We start from the raw sequence: 25,022 nt of genomic DNA, 5'->3' as shown, positions 1-25,022 counted from the left end.
CCCCTGAAACTGCTCCAACTTCCTCACAAATTCACGATTTCGCTTTAGAATGATGCTCTTCACTCTTGGCATGCAAAATGAATTTAAAATGTCATGAAATATCTTTATAAAGACTCCCTTTTGATTTTTGCTTGGTCCATGACCCATTTTGTAATGTTTTGTCGTTGACACTTTTTCAGGATTAATAGACTTCTGACCTTTTTGGTTTCCTCCTTAAATTTGATTGAAATGATGATTTTCTTTGCAATTCTTTGCAGGGATAGCTGTGATATGGTATGGCAAAGGAGACCAAAGCTGCGCTTGGACATTTCAAGAACTAAAAATTTTGAAGATTTTTACAAAAATGATGACGACTTATCTTCAAAACAGAGTTTTGAAGAGAAGTCCTAATTTATCTGTATAATGATGAAAATTATTGAAGTAACCACCTATCGAGGACATCCTTCTAGCCTGTTGGTCTTTTTAGACTTTGCAAAACAAGATTGACTCAAACCCAAGACCTAATGACCAAGAACCATTGTTATGACCCAAAAATTTGAAACAGGACTGTACATGACCTTCGAAGACTTGTTTTTATGAATAGACCTGAACCAGCAGTGCCAAGCACAAGGGCAACAAGTAACACAAACCATTCCGTCAGAGTTATGGCATGACTAACGAAATGCAAAAAAGAGCTTTGATCTCTGACGGAGGGATAAATAGACCGACTCTAACAATTCCTAAGTCAACTTCTTGGATAATGAGCTGAAGTCAACAAGAAGAGACCCATTGTAGGAGGGCCTTAATGAATCCCACATCTACGACATAGAACGGAGCAAATGATCTTCTGGAGGTGAAAACGATCTGATGATATAGGGTTCAGGGTGGCAGTCATGAAAAATGGAGAGTGAAGGTATTGCAGCGGATGAGACATTAGCTAGGTTGGTGAATTCTCTGAGCGACTTCTCTTGAACATACCGACGACACTGAAATGGATTGGTAGCGTTAACCCCAAGGTGGATGGTACGATGGACCAATGGTGATATGACCGGTGAACGGAATAACCCAACCCGACTCAATCATGGTGACAGAGTGAAAGTGTCATGTTCAAGAGCGACCTACTACCAATGAAGCTATTCAAGTTTTCTTCCCTTTTTCCCCAGTCATTGCTGACCAGTACCTCTTTATTTTTGTCAAGCTTGAGGAGGATAACATATGCTTGTTCTATAATTTTCCCTTCGGGCAAACCTGTCACTATGTTTTAACGAGCCTAGCGACAGTGAAACTCGCTCTTGTCTGCATGGACAAGTTTTTCACTAGTGTTTTAACGAGTTTAACGACAAAGATAACTCGGCCCTTTTCAATTTTAGAGATTATAAAAGGGACGAAAAGGAAACTCCAGTGGTCCTTTTTCTTAATGTAATCCCTTAATTCCAAAAAAGTGCAAAATGATACGAAAGGGATGACTTTTCGATAGTTTTAACGAGCCGAACAAGACAAGTGCTCGATCTTTTTGTGCAATAATCCCTCAGGTCCAAAAAGATTAAAATCTAGAGGAGGGATGGCACTTCTGATCGCTTTAACGAGCTGGAGAGGCCAATTGCTCGACAATCTTTTCATATTTTACAAGTCAGATGAAAAGAGCTTAAAGGAGACTCATTTTTTGAGGAACGAGTGATGTTTTTGGATAGGAACTGGTTCCAGGTAAGGTTTGTAACTTTTCAATCATGGTAGTGTAAAGAAGGTGGATAATAGAATCACTCATCGCAGCTGTTCATCAAAAGGGTAAACAATCAAATGGAGGCATATGATCGGCTAAAAAAGAGTGGAGGTGATGGTAAGAACACGACCAAGGTTCAAAAGCTGATAATTATGCGATCGCAAAGATTATTTACTAAAGGTGGGGTTCATTTTTTAATGAGCTTAAACTCTATGGGAACACTTGCTCATCACCATGTTTATTTTTAACGAGCTTGAACTTCGCGTAAAACTACTCATGGCGAGGTTTATTTTTTATTGAGCTTGAACTTTGTGTAAAACTACTCGTGCCAGTCGTATAATAAGGATGTCTCATCAATAGGTTCATTTTTTAGGGAGCTTTCACCATTCAAAACTTTGCTCCGGAGCCTTTTGTATGCAAGCTAGGAATGACCAACTACTGTCCTAAGGGTTAAAGAACTACTAAGGTTAGGTAGGATAGTCTATCGGTGGGAAACATCTCCTTTACTTTTCTGTTTCCGTTGGTCCGGGTGGATCATACCAATCACCTAAATTAAGAAGTTTGAGTTATTAAAACTACGGGGTTAGAGTTATGTTGGTCACTTTTCACTCGCGTACAAAAAGGTTTGCATGCCCCCAGGTATAACGAAGTAGAATTTCCAGGTTACCATATGGAAGTTCTTGCATTAGTAAGATTGTTCCATCCGCGTCGCAGACAAAACACTTCCCTGGCGATGTCCATCAAAATGGACAAAGGTGAATGGTGGGAGCTTCCACTCACATAACGTTTGACGAGGAACCCTTTTCCAGTCCAAATCCATTTTCCTAAACGGTCAGGGGTATCAGACTAGTCATATTCCCATGCAGAAACCTACATTATATCTGGGGTTTTTCTGCCGAAGCAGACCAGGGTGCATGCCTCCTGGGTTTCAGTCACAATCATCAAATCACTTGTGATCATCAAGTGGACAAACTGGAGATTGATGAGACATTCCTTGTGCAAAAAGACCAGTTAGGGATGGCATTTGACTAATAGCTGTGTTTGAACTAGGGAACGAAAGTTTGTCTACGAGTTGAACCACTCTGCCTTCATGTGGAAAACATATCACTTGAAAGAGTGAGGAAATGATAGCTCCCATGCTATAAATGTAGTCACACCCAAGGAGTAGATTGTAATCTAGAGGTCCTTGGACTACCATCACGTTTATATGAACAATTTTCCTTCTCAAATTTATAGGCAAATTTGAAGGATCCCTAACAGTCGACTGGTTCCTTTGTTGAAGCCTGTCAGATTTCGAATCTCAAGAAGAAGCGATGGTGAACCAAGCGCTTTCCAAGCAGTTGAGGAAAGGATACTCACAGAGGCCCCTTCATCTATAATAGTACCAACCATGATCATTCTGTAAGCTTGTACAATGATTTAGAATGGTACATTAGATGGTAGGCAGGGTCTGCCTAGTAGATTCCAATCGAAGGAAACGACTAGATTGCTTGGAGGTGGGACTGAATAAACGACCGGATAAATCTCTGATGAAATTCCTTCCTACGGTAAAGGAATGGGTAGATTTCCCCCATGTTCATCAGAGTCTGTGTTTACGAAGAGAATTTGAATGGTGTCGTTCTAATTCTCTTTGGTGACAGTATCATCTAAAGGTGGACCCTTTGAAGATAAGATTGGGTCGGTTACTGTCTCAACCTATTGACTTTGGTGCGGTGTGGACTCACAAGGTTTATCTTCAATGATAGGCACTTCAACTGATAACAATGGTGTGTCAGTCGTATTTTCAACTAGCGATGGACTCGGCAAGAGTTTCTTGTATCTAGAAGGAAGTCGCTGCGGTGATGCAGGACGGTTATCCAAGACTCTTTTAGCTTCGTCTAGGAAGGGACAACGGAGGAGGGCATGATCGCCTTCACACAGTCTACAAGGAAATTTGGATCTTCCTTTTTGTCCATTGACTTCGTTTTCACTAGTTGACGGTGTGCTTTCAACATGATCGTTAACGGTTGAAGACACCAGATTGTGCAAGTGGGGAGACCAATCCCTCAAGATCCATGGGATGCAGGGACAATCTCAGTGATAGTGGTCTCCCTTGCAAATGACGCATGGAGATTTAGGTTTGGAAGGTGCAGAGTGTGGATTTTCGGCAGATGATGCACGGTTTCCCCCTTTCGTCATTGGATTCTTCTTCTCCTTCCCTTTCTTCTTCTTCTTAGTTACTTGGTTTTTAGCGTTACTAGCTTCACCAAGTGAAGAGGAAGAAGGAGAGGGATAAACAAACCAAGTAGAAGGTTGGGAAGCAAATTCATCTGGTTTCTGTTTGGATTGCTGAGGAATCACATTGTTTTGAACGACAGAGGTCGAGAAAAAACATACTGGCAGGCCAATTGTGAGTCCTGGGAGGGACAATGTCGCCATGTGTGGAGCACCAACATCCCCCCTAGAGGAGAAGGGACTAGGATTTCCCCCAAGGGGAAATCCTTGATTGGTAGACTCCATTTCTCAACCTAAAGACCAACGAGGGAACAATGACGTTATTCCGATTAGAATAAATTTTATGACGCTTTGACACAACTTGCTTTTTCAATTTTTAAGAGTCGAGAAAAAGCTAAAGATGACTCTAGTTGCCTTCGATTTTTAATGAGCCTGAAGTGACAAGTGCTCAAATGGACCTTTTCTTTTAAGGAGTCTGAAAAGGAATGAAAGTGACTACTCTAGAAATCTAGACAGAGGGATTACCAAACCAATCGCAAAAGTGTAGAATATTTTTTACGGTACGGAAATCAATCTTCTCGAATGCTGTGTTCAGTGCATTGTGATCGATAGGGCAACAGACATGGCTTCATAAGGATAAAGGATGTAGCCTATTTTGGTCTCCCAATATATACTCAATAGTACATGGGAGCACAAGTTTGTACTGGCACTTGTCGTCTTAAAGAGGAGGAATCACCCAACCTATGATGAAAGTGATAGTTACCAGGTTTTACGACGCCGGAATACGTCTCTAGCCTAGACTTCTAAATGTTGTGCGTTAGGTTCGAAAGCATTTTTATGTTCATTAAAGTTTATTTTACAGTTGATCTTTCTTAAGAAGTTTTCCTTTAAGGTTCACTGTGTGATGTAGATATACAATTCCTAAATATGCAATCTAAGATGATAAACAATCGTTTACTTTCTTTTTGCAATGAAAATCCTAGCTACTAAAGAAAAAGAAATGAAATTCTTTCAACATAGAGCAGAGAGCACACACTAGATGCACTTTTCATAAATCAACTTCAGCATGCATTCTTAATGAAAATGCACATGCATGTATTGATTTTCAGTTTCCTTAATGTGAGAATGACAAAAATAAAACAAAGCATGGATCTGAACTATTTTCTTTCAAAGCGACTGTACTAACAATTTTCTTTTCAAAAAAACGAAAGTAAAGCCTAGACAACACTTAGCGATTTCGAATTTAAAATTGCTTTCGAAACTTGAAATGCTTAATGATTTAGATCAAATACAATGGAAAAAGTGTATTCGACTATCTAAAAGAGGAATGCTTTGTGACACTCTTTTTCTTGACTAAAAACGACACTTGCGACACTTTCAAATCAAAAGACGACAATTCGATTAAGCTACTATTTGAAAAGGAGAACTATAATTGATGAAAATACATAAAAAACATTCACAATTACTTCTGATGGAGGTTGAATAATGCAAAGGAATATGGTTTCAACAGAGATATACTAATCATAGACAGCAAAACTACTGAATAAAGCTAAAGACAATGAAGAAAAAACCAAAATCTGGAGGCAGAAACAGTCTTAGTCAATCATCGCACCTATGACGCAGGAAACATGGATGCATCTCACCTGCAACACAAAGGAGGTGTGAGGCATCCAGGTTTCCAAGAAGAGATAATGCGATGGTCCAGGGATGAGACTGTGCTTGGTTTTCACTCACAGTTTGCAGCTAAGTTCGGGGATTTAGGTTGAGCTAATGATAGTCAGTAAACACAAAGTATAGGGGTTGATCTAATGAGGTTATTTGAGCTACCACTAGGGCACTTACGATGTTTGCAAGTTAGATGTTCAGTTCATAAACCAACTTGGAGATTAACTGAAGCAACGCTGATCTACTTTGCAGTTGCATAGCAAAATCAGTTCGAAGGCTAGCTGGCTTAACTTCAGGCTCCGTCTGTGGTTTATAAAGCAAACAACAGTAACAAAACAAACAAACTATTCACTCCCCAATGGAGTCGTGATTTTGTTATCGAGAAAACTAGTGTCCATTCAGAGCTGCTAGTCCCACTAAGACGGGTAGCTATATTAGAAACAAACAACTTAAAGTTACTTGTGTTTTCCTTTATGAGAGATAGATGAGAGAGAAGCAGAGAGCACCAACCTCAGTCTTTCGCTAGTCTCCTTACTTGTTTCCTCTCTCCTTTCATAGAGCTTTCGCCACTCCTTTCTCACTTGTCCTGCTTCAAAGAATACCTGTAGAGTCAACGCAACAAAATACCATCAAAGCATAGAGATCTATAACCATAAATAATGTAGGATCAGTTGTACATTAACCATATAAATGCATACACAAATAAGATTAAGAAATATACACGCATATGGAGGAAAACTCAAATAGATTTATTGATAGAAGTAGTAGAAGAGAGGATTACAACCAGGCTGTCTGATCTAGCATCATCCTCCCAGCATGAAAGCCCTTTTCACCTCATACAAAGCAAGATCACCCAACAATGTCTTCAAAGAGAAACCAATAGCACTTCCTTGCAAATTACAAAATTCTAGCCTCTGGATCTCTAGGATGAGGGATCCATATATAGATGTTTACAGGAGAGTGAGTTAACTTTTGGGATTTTTATTAGTGTCATTTCACTGATATTTCTTGGTTCCACTTGGAGATTTTAGATCTCTTACTCATCCCTAGGTGAATTCAGAGAGGCAAGTGTCATATGAGCAGTTTCTAGAAGATTCTCCGGGTTTCCACCTAGCAAACTGCTTCTGCCATTTGTTTGCTCTCACTCATCGCACCCTACAAAAGGGCTTTCTAGTATGCATCGCACCCTATGCATGGAGCAATCTGTATGGTCCAGTTTTTACTAGTTCTGAGTAGTTTTTCATGGAGAACTTCTGGGAGATGATGTAATCAGTTGACGTTTTTCCTTTAGGGTATGAAACAACACTTTTAGGGGTTTAGAAGCCCTTGGTTTATGGACATATGTGATTGGGGTTACAATGCCCAAATATGTCTATAACATGTACTTCTTCTGTGTTTGATTTTGTACTTGTTAGTGATATCGTGAACCAATCTAGAAGTGAATTGAGTCCCTTGGCTTGTTACTATCTCTCTGGGCACTCCATATCTAACAAATATTTCTTCAAAAAAGAAATTGACTACTATTTTCTCAATTTCCCTTACAAGTGCCTTTGCTTCTGCCCATTTAGTCACATAATCTGTACATACTAAGACGTACTTTTTACCCTTGGAAGGTGGATTAATGGGTCTAACAAAGTCTAAAGCCCATTTTTCAAATGGCTCTAGATGTACCTGTGGCTGTAGTGACATCTCATCTAAGGTAGTTGGTTTGCCCATGCGTTGGCAGTTGTCACAACTTCTCACATACTTCTCTGATCTTTGAAAATTGATGGCCAATAGTAGCCAAGGCTAAGGATTTTTTGTCTTGTCCTCTTGCCTGCAAAATGGACACCACAAGGTTCATCATGACAAGATTTTAGTATGTCAATAATTTCATCCTCTCTTATACATCTTCTAATAATTAAATCATGGCCAGTATAAAACAATTCTCCATTAACCCATGAATATCTTGCACTTTGCTTGATCAGCCTTTTCTTCTCCTTTGAGTTGAATGATGGAGGTATCTTCCCCGTGGACAAGTAATTAGCTAAATCAACATACCATGGTGTTAATATTGAAATTGCAAATACATGTTCATTGGGAAATGAATATTCAACTGGAACAACTTCACCAGGATTTTTTAGTCTAGAAAAGTAATCTGCTACCTGGCTCTCTTTCCATGGTCTGTCCAGCATTGTGAGATTAAATTCCTGCAGTAATAGTAACCATCTTGTGATCCTACCATTAGTTATAGGTTTTTCCATTAAGTATCTAATGGCAGAGTGGTCAGTGCGAACAAAAATTCATAAACAGTTATGTAGTCACAAAATTTGTTCACAACATGTATGATTGGAAGCATTCCTTGTCAATTACTGTGTAGTTGAGTTCAGCAAGAGTCAAATTTTTACTAATGAAGTAAATGGCATAAGTTAAAGCATCTTATTTCTGCCCCAATGAAGCCCCTACTGTTGTATCGTATGCATCAGTGGAGATGTGAAAAGTGAAGTCCAATTGGTTCCCCTCAAAACTGGAGTTGTGGACAATTCCTCTTTAAGTTTCTCAAAAGAATTTTGACAAGCATCATTCCAATTGAAAGATACATATTTTGCAAGAAGCTTAAACAAAGGAAAAGCTTTCTTACTAAATTTTTCAATAGATCTCTTATAATAGCTTGCATAACCAAGAAACCTTCTTACTTCTTTTTGATTTGTTGGAATTGGCAATTTGACAATAATTTGAATTTTGGTTTGATCTACTTTGATTCCCTCGGAAGAAACATGATGTTTGAAGACTATTCCCTCATTCAACATCATATAACATTTTTCATTTCTTAAAGACAAGTTGGTTTCTATACATTGTTTTAAAACTTTCTCAAGATTTTGCAAAGAATGGTCAAAGGAATCACCATATACTAAAAAATTATCCATATATGCTTCAACATATTCATGAACCAGATAAGCAAACATTGCTAACACTGCTCTCTGAAATGTTGCTGGAGCATTGCACAAGCCAAATGGTAAAACTTTGTAAGCATATGTGCCCCAAGGACATGTAAATGTTGTTTTGTCTTGGTCCTCTAAGGCTATGCTAATCTAATTGTAACTGCTAAAACCATCCAGGAAGGAAAATTATATTTTTCCAGCTAATGTATCCAAAACTTGGTCAATAAATGGCAATGGAAAATAGTTTTTAAGGGTGGCTTTATTCAGTTCTCTGTAGTCAACACAAACTCGCCACTTACCATTTTTCTTGGGGACTATCACTAGTGGAGATACCCATTGGCTGTTAGAGATGGGGTAAATGAAATTTACTTTCAGTAGCTTCTGCAATTCATCTCTTATAATCTCTTTCAGCATGGGGTTGATCCTTCTCTGTGGCTGTCTCACTGGTCGAATACTAGTGTTTGTATAGATATGGTGAGTGCAAGTTTCCAGGTGAATTCCCTGCATGTCAGTGTAGTCCCAAGAAAATGTCTTTTGGTATTTGGTCAGCAAATCAAGCAATTTCTATTCCTAAGATGAATCTAAAAATGCTCCGATGTTCAGTGTTTTTTCTGGGCTGATTTCTACATTCTTGCTTTGTGTGTTTGTAATGGAGTTGATTGGAAAGATATCTTCAAATAATGTTTTCAGAGAATATATGGTACAAGTTTCCTGAAATATTTGTGCCAATATTTGATCTGTAGCAATGTATTGTTCATTTCTCAATTCCTCTGAAACATCAGGTTGAGAGATAAACATTTCTACCAAATCTTCATTATTGTCTTCCCTGAAATCATAAATTTGATTGATGCTTAAAACAAATTGTATTTCTTCTCTATCATTGTATTTATCATCAAGCCATAGGTTATGTGTTACTGCTAGAGCTTGGGCTGATGGGTATAAGGTAAGTTGTTTTCTCTCTGTTCCTCTGGAAATGATCATATTACCCGATCTACACCCAATAAATGCATCAACAGTTGCCAACCATGGTCTGCCAAGTATGGGAGTGTGTACTCCTAAATTTGACTTTGGTTGGAGAACTAGGAAATCAACTAGATACTCCCAAGAGTCCAGTGAAACAATTATATCTTCCAATATCCCTTCAGGAATTACTTTAGAGTGATCTGATAATTCCAAAACAATTGGTGTTGACTGTAAATTTGTTAGCTGTAAGGTTTGCATTGTATCCAATGTCATGACATTTATTGCAGCTCCCAAATAAATGAGAGCATTTGGAATGGAGATTTTATTGATGATTGTTGTAACTCTGGGTATACCAGGGTCAACATATTTCTCCATAGAAATGACATTTGAGATAAGGACAGCTAAATTTCCAATAACATGAATGGTATGTGGATTAAATCTTTTCTTTGCAGGATTTTTAACACTGAGTTCTTTGATGGCTTTTGTATAAATTGATATATCCTTAATTGCCTGGAGCAATGGCATTTTTACATACACATTTCTCAGCTCATCTAGAACATAGAATTGTGGTAGAGGTGTGGGTAATTTTGGTTGAAGTAACCGCTCAGGAAAAGGAGGTGACTGCACTGTCTTAATTTGTTTGCCTTGTTCTAAATCATCTTGTTTATTGTGTGTTGGAAATTCGTGTTCATCAGTTTTATTCAAACTCTGTTTCATTGAAACAGGTGGAGGTGAAGGTTCTATGTGAAGAGTTCGACCGGATCTAAGTTCTATGTTTTGCAGAGGTAGAATTGGGTACAATGGTCCCTCATCCACACTGTACGCTGGTCTGTCCAGTTGATTATTTGGATTAGCTACTGGTTGAGTAGGTAGTTGCGTAAGTTTAGGAGGTTGATTAGATGGTAATTGTAGCTATGGTTGATTCATTGGTGGAGGAGTAGGTAAGGTTTGCCGAGAATTTTGTTGATAAGAAATTGATTGCTGAGGGTATTTCTGTGTGTTCTGTGGTGGATATGGCTAAGAGTATTGTTGCTGATCTTGTTGAGGATATGGGTGAGGGAATGACTACTGATATGTCTTAGGTGGTTGTTGAGGAAACTACTGAGGATGTGAATATCCTCTCCATCCCTGTTGTGGATAAGATTGTTCTTGTTGATTAAACCAAATTTTCCATGGCATAGGAACATTCCAAGAATTCTGAATAGGCATTTGATAATTTACTGGATTTGGATTTTGAAACATACCTGGAGGTCTTGGCTGCCATGGTCTCCGAGCTCCCACAAAATATAAGTTGTCCATCTCTGCATTAGCTTCCAAATTATAACTCTGCAAAAAATTTCGTCTTAGAGCAGTCATTAGTGTCATGATTTGTTGTACAAAACCCACAAACCTGAACATTATTTAAAGGACATTCTTTCAAAGCATGTTTTTTTCGGCATTTAGGACAAAATATAGACAACACTTGTTCTTGTTCATCTTGTCTTTTCTTTGCTTTCAAAGTGTCTATTTGATTTCTCAAAGTGCTTAAGAGGTCTATTTTAAAATCTTCAAATACATTACCTAGTTCAACTCTGGTAATATTTCCTGTGGCAGATTTAGTGATTCTAGATGTCGTAGCTCTTCTTCCATTTCTTTCTCTAATTCTGGAGTACTTCTAACACAAGTCAACAATCTCATCAAAAGGTAAATTAGAAATGTCCCCTTTACCCATGAGATTGAGGTCATCTAGATATTCGTCCCAGATGCCCTTAAGAAATATTGTTTGAATAAGATCAGTAGACATGGCTCTATGTTTTGATTTTTGCAAATTGTATAAAAGTATTTCCAAGTATTCTTCTAAGGTTTCATCTTCTTGTTGAGCCATTCTAAAGATTTCATCTTTATAGCCTTTTGATTGATAGTAAGGTTGACACTTTTTCAAAAATATTTTTCTCATGTTATCCCAACCAGTGACTTTGTGTTCACCTAATCCCATGAACAACCTAAGTGCTGATGCTTTTAATGTGGCAGGAAAAAGTCGAATTCTGTGTGCATCATCTGTATATCCATAGGTTCGAAATACTATATCAAATTCAAACAAAAATGAATCAGGGTCTTCAGATGCCATGCCATAAAATTTTGGTAATACAGAAGGTGGGATATTTTTCAATTTAATTTCCTCATCCATGTACTCTCCTCTATCTTGAATTGGAAATTTAAATGTTGATTCCTCTTATTATGGTGGATTTTGATTTCCTCCAAATGGAGTATCATTTCCTTGTTTTTCTTCAAGCTCTCTTTGTATTCTCCTTTCTTCCATTTGTCTCTCATATTCTCTGAGTTGTTCTGCAGTAGGTCCTCTAGCTGATCCTCCTTCTTCAACCATTGTGATATGTGACTTGTCTAAGGTTTCTATCTCTTCTTCCTGTTTTGATTCTTGAGGAACAATCTATTCAAGGATAGGTTGTTGTATTCTTGTACTACTCTCTTTTAGTTTCCCTACGGTAGAAGACTCAGGTATCTGTATTTTCTTTGCCTCATAAGCTAGTAGGATTTGTCTCTTAACGAGAGTAAGTCTCTGGCCCGATCTTTGTTTTTCCTCAAGTTCTTCCACAATAACTTTTCCAGTTGGTGTTGTGTACTCAATCCTCTCTAAAGTTTCTTCTCCCAATGGAAGGTTAGTGGTTGGGTGGGGGATTTTTGTGAATCTTCCTTTTTCATCCCTAGGTCTAGACATAAAGAATCATGACTTAAAGAATTAAAACTAAATCTGTGTTTTTGTTGTTTTGTTTATTTAAGATTTTTTAAGATTTTTTTTTCTTAAATCTTCCTAGCTGCACCTCCCTAGCAATGACGCCAAAATGTTGGGCCTTACTTAGTGATGTAAATCAGGCTTCAATTTCTCTGTCAACCCGAGTAGGTACACTTAGAGGCGCTATCTAATATGTATAGATCTAGAAGGATTTGGTTTCTAAATGATAGCTTAGTGTGGAAAAATAAACAATAATATTTTACAAGAGGTTTATCTTTGTCTTTTTAACACTTAAGAATTTACTTAAATGAAACAAATCCAGTTGTCTATATGGAAAACATAGTCCTAACTACAAATCATAACCAATGAACAACAAACTATAGATCAAGCTATGAGATAAAAAACCATGAAATAGCAAGCATAATTATCAATTTTGAGATGAATATCAATTGAGGTTTTATTACAAAACTCTTTCACAATAGATATGGATCTCTTCAATTAATAATTTCCAATTTTGTAAACTTGCAACATTGTTATAGACATTTTTGGGCACTGCAACCCCAAGCATAAATGTCCATAAACCAGGGGCTCCTAAGTCCCTAAAGGTTTTGTTCCAACCCCTAAAAGAACAAGGTCAACTGATTACAACATCTCCCAGAAGTTCTCCATGAAAAACTACTCAGAACTGGTCAAAACTGGACCATTTCACTTGCTCCATAGGCAAAGTACGTTGCATCCCACCTGAATACACACAATAGGTGCGATGAATATCAAAAATCCCTTCTATGGGGTGCGATGGGTGAGAAGGGACAAATGGCAGGGTCAATCCGCAAGGTGGAGGAGCATGGAATCTTCCAGAAACCTCTCCTGTGACACTTACCTCTCTGAATTCGACCAGGGATGAGTAAGAGATCATCAATCTCCAAGTGGAATCAAGAACTATCAAAGAGAAGACACTAATCAGATCTCAAAAGATGACTCACCTCCCTTGTAGACATCTATATATGGATCCCTCATCCCAGAGATCCAGAGGCTGGAATTTTGTATCTTGTAAGGAAGTGTTGTTGGTTTCTTGGTGCAATATCATAGTGTTGGGTGATCTAAGCTTTTCATGAGGTGAAGAAGGGATTTCTTGCTAAGAGGATGATGCTGGGTCAGAACAATTGGTTGTAATCCTCTTTGCTCTTTCTTGATTATCAATAAATCTATTCAAGTTTTCCTCCACATTCTTGTATGATTGAGTATTTATGCATTTGTGTGGTCAATGTACATCTGATCCTATATTGTTTATGATAATAGATCTATGTTCTTAGATAGTGTTATGCTGATTTGATTCTACAGGTACTCCTTGAAGCTGGGTAGACAAGGAAGTGAGTAGCAAAGACCTACCAGAAGAGAGAGGAATCTAGCAAGGAACCAAGCGCAAGAAAGAGGTTGGTCTCCTTATTCTTCTCTTATCTATTTCTCATAAAGGAAAATGAAAGTAGTTTTTAGTGCGTTTGTTTCTAAGGTAGCTACCAGCCTTAGTGGGATTAGCAGCTCTGCATAGACACTATTCCCGATAACAAAATGGCGACTCCACTGGGGAGCGAATAGATTGTTTGTTTATCTACATTTGTTTACTTTATAAACTTACAGACGGAGCCTGAAGTCAAGCTAGCTAGCCTTCGAACTACATTTGCTATGCAAGTGCAAAGTAGATCAATGCTGCTTCAGTCAATCTCCGGTTTTTGTTTATGAATTAAAATATTGATTTACAAGCTCTCTAATTGCCCTTGTGGTGGCTCTAGTACCCTCCTTAGATCTACCCCTGTGATTGATTTACTGATTACTACTTGCTCAACCTAAATCCCTGAACTGAACTGTAAACTGTGACCCGGAATCCAATCAAAGTCTTGTCCCTGGTCCAGCACATTGTCTGTTCAGTGAACTTCAAATGCATCGCACTTCCCAAGTGTAGTAGGTGCGTTGCATTTCAGTTTCACTGTGTTACAGGTGCGCTGATCAGGCAAGGCCTTGTTCCTAAATTTTGGTTTCTGTGTTCACTCTTTTAAGCTTTATTCAGGAGTTTTGCTGCCTGTAGTTAGTACACCTCTGTTTGAAACCCCTTTCCTTGCTGTTGTTCCGCCTCCATTGTGCAAAGAACTGTAAATGTTTTTATGTATTTTTGAGTCATTTTCAGTTCTCCTTTACAAAGAAGTAGCGTAATTGTATTGTCGTTTCTTGATTTGAAAGTGTCGCAAGTGTCGTTTTCAGTCATAGAAGAGAATCTGATTGTTCTTGATAGTCGATTACACTGTTACTCTTGTATTTGATCTGAATTAATAGTTTTTCTAGTGTCGAAATCAAGTTTTCAATTCCAAATAGCAAAGTGTTGTCATTGTCCTCATTTTGTTTTGAAAAGAAACTTGTTAGTAATTGTCGCTTTAAAAAATAATTCAGATTTGTGCTTAGCTTTCTTTTTATCATTCACACATTAAGAAGGCTGAAAAAAAATACATGCATGTGCATTTGCATTTAGACTATTTGTTGGTTTGATTTAGGATAGTGCATATAGTGTGTGATCTTTTCTCTTTGTTGAAAGAACACCATCTCTCTTTCCTTAGTAGCTAGGATTTTCATTGCAAAAAGAAGATTAAAGGACTGTTTATCATCTTAGATTGCATTTTAGGAATTGTACATCTACATCACGTGGTGAAACTGAAAGGAAAATTTCTTAAGCAAGATCAACCATTAAATAAATTTAATGAATCTAAAAACGCTTTGGAACCTAATGCACAACATCTAGAAGTCTAGGCTAGAGACGTATTCCGGCGTCGTAAAGCCTGGTAACTGTTGTTTTCACTATTGGTTGGGTGATTCCTCCACTTTGAGACAATAAGTGCCAGTACGGACTTGTGCTCCCACGTACCGTCGAGTATATTTTGGGAGACCGCAATAGGCTTTGTCCTTTATCCATAAGAAGCCGTGTTTGCTGCCCTATCGATCGCAATGCACTGAACACAACATTCGGGAAGATTGATTTCCGTACCGTAAAAAGTATTCTGTAGTTTTGCGATTGGTTTGGTAATCCCTCTATCTAGATTTCCAGAGTAGTCCCTTTTGTTCCTTTTTAGACTCCTTACTGGAAAGGTCCATCTGAGCACTTGTCACTTCAGGCTCATTAAAAATCAAAGGCGACTAGAGTCATCTTTTGTTTTTTCTCGACTCTTAAAAATTGAAAAAACAAGTTGTGTCAAAGCGTCTAAAATTTATTTTAAACGGAATAATGATCACCTTTCCTACGTTGATCTTAAGTTGAGAAAAATGGAGTCCACCAACCAAGGAGTTCCCCTTGGAGGAAATCCTAGTCCCTTCTCCACTTGGGGAGATGTTGGCGCACCCCATATGGCCACATTGTCTCTTCCAAGATTGACAATCGGCTTGCCCGTATGGCACTTCTCAACTTCTATCGTTCAGGACCCCGTGATTCCTGAACAATCGAGTTAGGAACTAAACGATGCCAAAGTTACCCCCCAACCCTCTACTTCATCCAACTCTTCCTCCCCTCCTTCCTCTTCGATTGATGAAGCCAGTAAAGCCAAAAATCAAGTAACTGAGAAGAAGAAGGAGAAGAAGAAGAAGGAGCCAAAGGCGAAAAGGGGCAACCAAGCATCGTCTAGCGAAAATCCACACACTACACCAACCAGGCCTAAATCGCCATGTTTCATTTGCAAAGGAGACCACTTTCATCGAGATTGTCCTTGCATCCCTCGGATCTTAAGGGACTGGTCTCCTCGTTTGCACAACTCGGTGTCATCAACCTCTGACGATCATGTTGAGCATACACCGTCAACTAGTGAAAGTGAAGCCCTTGGACAAAAAGGAAAATATAAATTTCCTTGTAAATTGTGTGAAGGAGATCACGCCGTCCATCGTTGTCCCTTCTTAGACGAAGCTAAAAGCGTTTTGGACGACCATCCGGTTTCACCGTTACGGCTTCCTCCTGGATACAAGAAACTCTTGCCGAGTTCGTCACTAGTTGAAAATCTGGCTGACACACCCTTGTGGTCGGCCGAAGCGTCTATCATTGAACATAAACCATCTGAATCCATACCAGATGAAAGTCAAAAGGTCGAGGCGACAGTTGACCCGGTCTTGCCTTTAGAGGACCCAGCTTCAGATGATACAATCACCGAAGAGAACAAGAACGGCACCGTTCAAATTCTCTTCGTAAGCACAGACTCCGACGAACATGGGGGCAGTCTACCGGTTCCTTTACCGCAGGAAGGAAGTTCTTCAGAGTCATATTTGGCCGTCTATTCGGTCCCACCTCCAAGCAACCTAGTTGTTTCCTTCGACTGGAATCTACTAGGCAGACCCCGTTTACCGGCTAGTGTACCATTTCGAATCATTACTCAAATATATAGAATGGTCATGGCCGGTACCATCATAGATGAAGGGGCTTTTGTGAGTATCCTTTCCTCAACTGCTTGGAAAGCGCTTGGTTCACCATCACTTTTGCCTGAAATGAGAAATCTAACAAGCTTTGACAAAGGAACCAGTCGACCGTTAGGGATCCTTCCCAATGTGCCGATAACATTGAGAGGGAAAATCGTTCACATGAATGTAATGGTAGTCCAAGGACCCCTGGATTATAATCTACTCCTTGGACGAGACTATATTTATTGCATGGGAGACATTGTCTCCTCATTCTTTAGAGTAATGTGTTTTTCGCACGAAGGAAGAGTGGTCAAACTCATAGACCAGCTTTCATTCCCCGGTTCACGCATAGCAAATAGTCATATACCATCCTTGAATGGTCTTTTCATGCAAGGAATGTCTCATCAATCCCCAGTCCGTTCACCTGATGAGCGCGAGTGATTCAGGGGACATGACTGAAACCTAGGGGGCATGCACCCTGGTCTGCTTTGGCAGGAAAACTTCAGGTATAGGGTAGGTTGCCGCGAAGGATATATGACTAGTTTGACACACCCGTCCATTTAGGAAAAGGGGATTAGGCTAGAATAAGATTCCCTCATCAAAGTTATTTGAGTGCAGGCGTCTGCGCCACTCACCCTTGTCTATTTCAGTAGACATCGTCGAAGAAGTGTTTTGTTTGTAATACTGATAGAGCAATCTTTGGTAACCTAAAAGAGGTAGGCCTTTCCTGATAAAAAAAATGTTTTGTGTGCAAATTGAGGGGTAACCTTGAAACTCTATTTCACTGTACCTGGGGGCATGCAAACCTTTTGGCATGCAAGCGAAGAGCGACCATTTATTTTTTTAAATTTATAGGCCCTCTAACCCTCTAAACTCATAGGATTGGTCGTTTACTAACTTGCATAAAGAAAGGATGTGGGGCAAAGCTTTGAAGAAATGCCATTTTTAGATGAGACATTCTTATTATATGACTGGATCGAGCAGTTTTAACGCGGACTTCAAGCTCGTTAAAAAATAAACATAAGCAATGAGCAAGTGTTTCCACCAGCGTTTAAGCTCATTAAAAAATGAACCAATTTCTGGTAAACAACCATCGTGAATGTATTACTTCAGCCTTTGAAGCCTTGGTCGTGTTCTCATCGTCACCTCCACTCTGTATTGGCCGATCATTCACCTCCACTTGATTGTTTACCCCTTTTTGAGGAACAACTGCGAAGAGTGATCTTGTTAGCCATCCTTGTGACACTCCCGTGATTGGAAAATTCCAAGCCTTACCTGGAATTAGCTGCTACCCGAATCTATCACTTGTTCCTCAAAAAATGAGTCTCCTTTAAGCTCTTTTCAACTGACTCGTAAAATATGAAAAGATTGCCGAGCCATTGGCCTCTCTAGCTCGTTAAAGTGACCAGAAGTGCTATCCCTCCTTTAGATTTTAATCTTTTTGGACCTGAGGGATTATTACACAAAAATATCGAGCGCTTGTTTTGTTCGGCTCGCTAAAACTACCGAAAATTCATCCCTTTTGTATTATTTTATACTTTTTTCGGACTCAAGGGATTAGATGACGAAAAAGGATTTTTGGAGTTTCCTTTACGTCCCTTTTCAGACTCTCTAAAATTGAAAAGGACCGAGTTATCTTTGTCGTTAAACTCGTAAAACCTAATAGCGACAAACTTGTCCATATCAGACAAGAATGAGTTTCACTATCGCTAGGCTTGTTAAAACATAGCGATGGGTTTGCCCGAAGGGCAAATTATAGAACAAGCATATGTTATCCTCCTCAAGCTTGACAAAAATAAAGAGGTACTGGTCAGCAATGACTGGGGAAAAATTGGGAAGAAAACTTGAAGAAACTTTGTTGGTAGCAAGTCGCTCTTGAACATGACACTTTCACTTCGCATCCGAGTTGGGTTGGGTTGTTCCATTCATTGGTCACATCACCATGGTTCCATCACACCATCCACATTTGGGGTTAATGCTACCAATCCATCATGTCAGTGTCGCCGATATGTTCAAGAGAAGTCACTCAAAGAATTCACCTGTGTCTCACCCGTTGCAATACATTTAAACTCCATTCTTTCATGACCGCCACCCTAAACCGTATATCACCAGATTGTTTTCACCTCCATTAAAATCATTTGCTCCGTTCCATGTCATTGATGTGGGATTCACTAAGGCCCTCCTATGATGGATCACTTCTTGTCGACATCAACTCATTATCCAAGAAGTTTATCTAGGAACAACCCTTTCAGTACTTTGAAGCTTGCATGCCTCAATGGCAAGTTTCTCACTTCCAGCGACAGGTTTACATCAATGGCCTTTGACCGAAATATTTTGCGTGGTGTTTGACGCCAAGTCCCTTGAGGGTCATCATCATTATCGGTGATTTCTCTCGCACATGTTAACAACTTACATCATTGGCTGGTAATCAGGCGATGTCTTTCCATGTTCGACTCCAGAACATCTCTCACATGGATCGACTTGTACTTTGAGTGAAGATCGAACGAGATTGAAGACCCCAGATCTAGTTTCATCTATCCGGGCTGCGATATATATTCAGGAAAATAAAGACATCAAATTTACATCATTGTTGCACAGATAATCATCCAATCTAAGGGATGATGGCTCTACCAGAATCATTAGTCTACACTCAGACGATTGTCTGTCCTATGTACATGAAAATGAATTTATAAAGCTAAGCATGGGAATGCCTGCCTCAGCTAGATCATGAAAATAATATGAAGATAATGTATTGTGTTGTATCTTATTATAGGTCGCCTTCCAGCTTGAAAAAGCTTCGGATCCTCATGATAAAGCATTTCACCTGACATCAAAAGATTAACGACCTCATGCTTTAGGGGGCAACTGTTATAGAATTTTTTGGGCACTGCAACCCCAAGCATAAATGTCCATAAACCAAGGGCTCCTAAGTCCCTAAAGGTGTTGTTCCAACCCCTAAAAGAACAAGGTCAACTGATTACAGCATCTCCCAGAAGTTCTCCATGAAAAACTACTCAGAACTGGTCAAAACTGGACCATTTCACCTGCTCCATAGGCAAAGTGCGTTGCATCCCACCTGAATACACACAGTAGGTGTGATTCATGTCAAAAATCCCTTCTATGGGGTGCGATGGGTGAGAAGGGACAAATGGCAGGGTCAATCCGCAAGGTGGAGGAGCATGGAATCTTCCAGAAACCTCTCCTGTGACACTTACCTCTCTGAATTCGACCAAGGATGAGTAAGAGATCATCAATCTCCAAGTGGAATCGAGAACTATCAGAGAGAAGACACTAATCAAATCTCAAAAGTTGACTCACCTCCCTTGTAGACATCTATATATGGATCCCTCATCCCAGAGATCCAGAGGCTGGAATTTTGTATCTTGTAAGGAAGTGTTGTTGGTTTCTTGGTGCAATATCATAGTGTTGGGTGATCTAAGCTTTTCATGAGGTGAAGAAGGGCTTTCTTGCTGAGAGGATGATGCTAGGTCAGAACAATTGGTTGTAATCCTGTTTTCTCTTTCTTGATTATCAATAAAGCTATTCAAGTTTTCCTCCACATTCTTGTATGATTGAGTATTTATGCATTTGTGTGGTCAATGTACATCTGATCCTATATTGTTTATGATAATAGATCTATGTTCTTGGATAGTGTTATGCTGCTTTGATTCTACAGGTACTACTTGAAGCTGGGTAGACAAGGAAGTGAGTAGCAAAGACCTACCAGAAGAGAGAGGAATCGAGCAAGGAACCAAGCGCAAGACAGAGGTTGGTCTCCTTATTCTTCTATTATCTATTTCTCATAAAGGAAAACGAAAGTAGTTTTTAGTGTGTTTATTTCTAAGGTAGCTACCAGCCTTAGTGGGATTAGCAGCTCTGCATAGACACTATTCCCGATAACAAGCATATGAATTAAATGACAATTCTAAGTATCAGATCTATCTATGCAATTGTAAAAGAAAATTCAAGGAAAAGTGTACTAGCTCTGTAGTGGGCACCCTCCACATTTTGCAAGCACACCTTAGAATAATTCAAATGAAGACAACTACTGGATCTGAAACATAAATATTGAATCCAACATTGTATCTCTGTATTCAAGTCTGAAAATAAAAAATACATATACTGTGTTCCCAAGTTTTTCATGTATCAAAAACTAAACTACATAATTCTCCTTTTGAGTTATTTATCATAAATCTTCACAACAAGAGGAAGCTATTTGTACTCCTCATAATCCTAATGAAATCCTAAAAATTACATCAAAGGAGGTCGAATTAGTTCAGATCCTCAATTTGAGCAAAATCTCAAAAATAGCAAAATTTGTTCACAAAATTTGGAATTTTTGCTAAAATAGCTGGGTTTGACCAGCGTTGACCGACCACCTATAATATTCAAATCCGAGAGTGGATAGATATTCCACCATCCTTGTACATTTAGGATCAATCCCCAGGTCTTCGAATTTGCCAATCTATCCTGCAACATGTCAAACCATGGAGCCATTACAGGATAGATTAATTCCAAGATAAAAATAATGGAAATAACATTATATCAATTAGTTTCTAAGAATATGGAGGAAATTTAAAGGCGAAATAAAGGAAAATGATGAATAAAAGAGGGTTTTACATAAAATAGTCGGTCATAAATTGGTACCAACAGTGAATATGTTTTTTTCCAAGAAATTATGAAATTAATGCATGCAAATCCCCTCTTTAGAAGTATTTCTTTAACTATAATTTTGAGTGCACAAGAATTTTTGGTTTGTACATAGGCTTGGTAGTGGCGTGGAAGCCTTTTTGTCAACTTATCACTATATAAAATCTCCTAACCAGAGAGGGCTTATGACTGGACTTGTTTAAGAGTGGCCTTTTGGACTCCCCTGTTCTCATTTTGGTAGTGTGGTGGGGGCTAAAATTTGATATTAAATGGAGAGAAGAAATAGGGTAACATGCCTAGAATGACCCTCTAGTTGATTTATTTCGAGATCTAGTTGAACAAACAACTTTTATGGACATCAAGCCTATAACTGTCATGGTGACTTGGAATAAAAATAGGATAAGTGAGGATTTCATTGGTAAAAGGATTGGTAAATTCATGGTTCAAGGAATCATTTATAGACTAAATTTCTCAAATCACACTATCAGTATCTTAGAACTTGATCAATCCATAATCTTCCTCCCTAACCTTATAATTTCAAAACCCAATGGGTGAAGTACTGTGATTATCTCCACCTTGTGACATCATCATGGGTTCTACTCTCAACAAACCAAGGTGATTTCATGTTACAACTCCAAACAAATGGTGTTTAAATAATTTTGGGAATGTTTCTTCAAGAATCAAGAATGTAGAGCGAGAAATATCTTGTCTCAATGTTTAGGGGTGCCAATTTAGGCCCAATTCCAATTGGAATGAAGATTTTTCAAACTTAGAAAGAGAGAGACATACTTTACTAGCTTAGGAAGAGACTCGATAGAAGATGAGGATTAGATAAATTTAGTTTTATAATGAAGATATTTTTTTTTTCTTTCATAAGCAAGTAGCAACTCAAAAAGCCTACAATGCCATTCTTCAATCATATATTATTAAGGGGTATTATGTGAAACTTTTGACAACATTTACATCACTTGGTGAACCAAACTTAAATAGGAATGCAAAAAATTATATATATAACCATAAATATAGAGATGTAGCAAAAATAACACTTCATTTCACTAATATCAAATACCAAGATAAGCTTACACACATAATGGAAATAAACTAGCTTGGGCGATGGTAGCTTATCTCTAAGAAGAGATGTGGCAGTTACATGCCTCTAAATTGTGTTATAATGAGGCTCAAAGGCCTATTTATTATTAAGAAACAATGGACAACCCTAAACATGCAAAAACCTAACCCTAGGAGGTGAAGCGCCAAAACTATGGGCCCTGTTTGGGTAAATTGGTATATCAACTTCTCGGGGTTGTAACTTTGGCATACAATCTCCATTTGACGCGCACAATATCTCATTAGAAATATCTATATAAGGAATACAACTATTGAATATAAAACATTAGTCAAAGACTGATTTTTGCTCAAATTTTCTCAAAACATGTTGTTTAGGGCCTCAAAATGGTTCCGAAAGTAAATTGTGCTACAATTACGGAAACTAAAAAACTGAAAGAGACAGCGGTTGGGGTCCAAGTGGAACATGAAGGTGGCCACCAACGTCTACCTGGATCAGTCCTCCCACCTTAGGAAGCAATGGTCCCCATTGTGTTGAGTGCCTCCATGAGATGGGGAAACTTTTGCTGAAGTTGGTCCCTGGTGAGCCACATGCCTTGGTGCAAGAGTTGGCCAACGTTGACAACCCAATATAGTTGGATCTTCTGCTGGTGAGTGTTATTTATATGTGTGTCCATAATATGATCAGTTGTGGCATGTTCTATGTAGTCTAGGTTTAACTCTTTTGGTGTGAGTTTTTCTACAATGTCTGATGTATCAAGTAATGGTGGGAAGTATGGTCGAAGGCGGTCCACATTAAACACTATGTGCGAGCCAAGGAATGGGGGAATGCTGAGCTCAAAAGCATTGTCTCCCACAACCTTGGTAATGGTGTAAGGACCATATCAGAGTGGTTTGAGCTTCCGATGGGCTCTAGTAAAGCATTCTTTCTGCAAATGCAACCAAACTTTGTCGCCCACCTAAAACTTTTGTGGCACCCGATGTTGATCATGTCACTACTTGTACTTGGCATTTGACTTCTCCAAGATATTGTGAACCTACTGGAGGATGTGTTGGATGCATTTAATAAATATGGTTTCTTTATCAGCCTAAAACAATACATGTGTGTATTCTATCCGTGTAGTCGCATGATACATGATAACATCAATCATACACAATGGTTGAAATCCTAGACCCACTTGAAAGGGATTGCGACCAGTCGAGCTATGGAGAGATCTGTTATAATTGGGTTGCACATAGGGAAGACTCTCATCCCAAGTTAGTGGATGCTTAGAGTTATACATACAGAGTATGTGCATTATCATCCTATTGACGACCTCTGCTTAGCCATCAATCTTGGGATGGAAGGCAGTCGACTTGGTGAGCTTGGTGTCCAATAGTGTCCATAGGCTTGACCATAATGTGCTCAGGAACCTGCTTTCCAGATATGATATAATGGTATATAGGATCCCAAAATGTACCCACACTATTTCAAAGAATATTTTGACAGTGTCCTCTGATGTGATACTCTTCTTGTAGGTTGCCAATATAACCATCTTAGAAAATCTGTCCATGACCAAAAATACATAGTCATTACCATGCTTGGTAGAAGGGAGGCCAGACATATAGTCCATGGAGATGGATTCCCACGGCTAGCTGGGAGTAGGCAGAGGAGTGTATATGCTTGTTTCTTGATGGTTGGCTTGGCGATGATGCACGTAGTGCAGGATTTGATATATTTCCCAACATCCAGTGAGAGTCTTGGCCAATAAAAGTACTTTTGTAGTACAACCACAGTTTTATCCACCACAAAGTGTCCTGCAACCCGACTGTAGTGTGCCTCCCAAATCAGCTTAGCACACTTTCTTGAAGGAACATAAAGGCGACTTATGTAGCATAATAATGCATCCTGGAGGTGGAAATCAAGAAATTTATTTTGATATACTAGCATCTGGTATGTGGAGGTGAACTCTAGGTCATTTTTGTATAGTTGTGGCCATCTGGAGGTCTCGTTGCCACAAGAGATGAGAACAGTAATCAATGTTGCAACTGGGGGCTGGATGAGGTAGTCTGTAACATGATTGGTGCTTCCCTTTTTGTATTTAATGTTCAAGTGAAATTATTGTAGATATGTAGAACACTTCTCATGGAAATTGTTCTGCAACTTCCCTTGTGTATGTACAAACGAAGAGGTCAGTGATCGGTGTGGATGACCATCTCCTTCCCTAGAATGTAATGCTTCCATTGCCGAAAAACCTGCACGATGGAATACATCTCTTTATCATAGGTGGGGTACTTTTGAAATGTATCAAAAATGTCTCACTATGATAGGCCACTAGATGCTTGTGATGGGTGAGGACTGCACAAATAGCATAGTCGGAGGCGTCTATCTCAATTTCAAATGGATGATGCAGGTCTAGCAGTGTGAGTACTAGTGCAGAGTAGCGACAGTACTTCAACTCAATGAACGCCTTCTGTTGGGACTCAGACCAGGAAAAATTTGCTTTTGCCCCACCCTTAGTAATATGACTCAAAGGCAAAGTGATATGGGAGAATCCAAACACGAACCTCCGATAAAAATTTGCAAGGTCCAAAAAGATACGAATCTCTATTAGAGTGGTTGAGTCTGACCAATCCTGAATGAATTGGATCTTAGTCGGATTGACATGCACACCACACTCATCTATGATGTAACCCAGATATTGGACCTAGC

Source organism: Pinus tabuliformis, chromosome 3_2 (genome assembly GCF_031772625.1).
Source record: "Pinus tabuliformis cultivar Carrire ecotype Pingquan chromosome 3_2, CPIR1, whole genome shotgun sequence".
In the NCBI taxonomy this organism is placed as follows: domain Eukaryota; kingdom Viridiplantae; phylum Streptophyta; class Pinopsida; order Pinales; family Pinaceae; genus Pinus; species Pinus tabuliformis.
Note: the sequence above shows the minus strand (reverse complement) of the source record.